The sequence below is a fragment of the Panthera uncia genome, chromosome B1, assembly GCF_023721935.1.
Source record: "Panthera uncia isolate 11264 chromosome B1, Puncia_PCG_1.0, whole genome shotgun sequence".
NCBI classification, from domain to species: Eukaryota; Metazoa; Chordata; class Mammalia; order Carnivora; family Felidae; genus Panthera; species Panthera uncia.
The window spans coordinates 149,087,186-149,088,935 of record NC_064811.1 but is presented as its reverse complement, the minus strand read 5'-3'; positions in this window follow the sequence as shown (position 1 = coordinate 149,088,935).

Genomic DNA, 1,750 nt, shown 5'->3' with positions numbered 1-1,750 from the left:
TTTCTTTCTTTCTTTCTTTCTTTCCTTCCTTCCTTCTTCCTTCCTTCCTTCCTTCCTTCCTTCCTTTCTTTTTCTTTCTTTCTTTTTCTTTTTTCTCTTTCTTCCTTCTTTCATTCTTTTCTTTCTTTCTTTTTCTTTCTTTTTCTTTTTTCACTTTCTTCCTTCTTTCATTCTTTTCTTTCTTTCTTTCTTTCTTTCTTTCTTTCTTCCTCTTTCTCTCTTTCTCTTTCTTCCCCTTCTTCCCTGTCTTCCTCTTCCTCTTCCTCTTCTTTTTCTTCTTCTTCTTCTTCTTCTTCTTCTTCTTCTTCTTCTAACATTAGTTCATCTCCTATTACAGTTGGAGACCAGTGAGGGTTGGTTGGGGGAAGGTGCTCTCCTTCATGATGTCACTGAGGGACCCAGGCTGCTCCCTTCTTGTCGCAGGGCCATCTCCTACACATGGACTCTGAGTTCCCTGCCAAAGGAAAGGGAGAAAATGGTGGAAATGTCCATGTCCTCTACACCACCCTGGCTTATGAGCAGTATACAATGCTTTCACATACATTCCACTGAGGAGAACTCTCCCGGTACCAAGGCTGGGAAACATGGTTTAGCTGTGTGCCCAGGAAGAAGAAATGGTTTTGGTGAGCTCCGGGTAGTCTCTGCCATGAATTCATAATCCTGGTTCCACCACTTCCCAGTTGGTGGCCTTGGCCTTGGACAAGTTTATTCAATTCTCTAGGTTCCTTTTCCCTCATCTGTAGAATGGCAGTGATGATAGAGGTGATCTCAGGGTTGTTAGGAGATCAAGGGAATGTCTTAGTCAGCTTGAGCTGCCATAACAAAACACGATAGACAGGGTGGCTTAAAGAACAGGACTTTGCTTCTCACAGTTCTGGAGGCTGAAAGTCCAAGCTCAAGGTGCCTGCAGGGTTGGTGTCTGGTGAGGGCTTTCTCAGTAGGTTGCACATGCTTTTGCCTTCTTGCTGTGTCCTCACATGGCCTTTCCTCTGTGAGGACAGGTGGAGAGAGACAAGAGGCAACCTCACTAGTGTCTCTTCTTACTTCAGGAGTGACCTCATCTAAAGCTAATTACTTCCCAAAGGCTCCATCTCCAAATACTGTGCCACTGGGGATTAGGGCTTCAACGTATGAAATTTGGGGGGACACAATTCCATCCATGGTAGGGAGCTAGTACCTGTACAGCGTTGAGTGCCCAGCACAGAGCAAGCTCAGTAAACAGCCTGCTCCAAATCAAAGCACTGGCAATACACGTAAGCATGTTTGCACTCATATGGCTTCTTACAGTTTACAACATATTCTCACCCTCAACGTTTTCTACTTGGAGCCTCTTAGCAGCCCTGTGAGGTAGGCTTTTTCCGGATGACAAAACCAAGGAAAGGCTGGGCAATTTTCCAAAGTCACATGCGCGTAAGCAGCTAAGCCTCCTGACTCAGTCCGGTTTCTTCCTGTCTCGTTTTCTGAGATTATAGTCATCACCTTCGGCGCCACATGGTCCCCTGGACCTACTCCAAGGCTGCTGAGAAGCTCGCAAAGAGGGTCTGAGGTAGGAGAATTGATGAGTCTACTTCGGGTCTCAGACTTTGGGCTCTCATGGAATGTTTCAGGGCATTTTTGTCTTAGGTGCTAAATTTCCCCTCCGGGCAGACTTACTGACTTAGGTCTCTGTGAAAAGGCAGCCCTATGCCACCCGCAGTGAATACTCACTGTCCAATAGGAAGAGTGACAATAGGGACACACCCCAATTTAG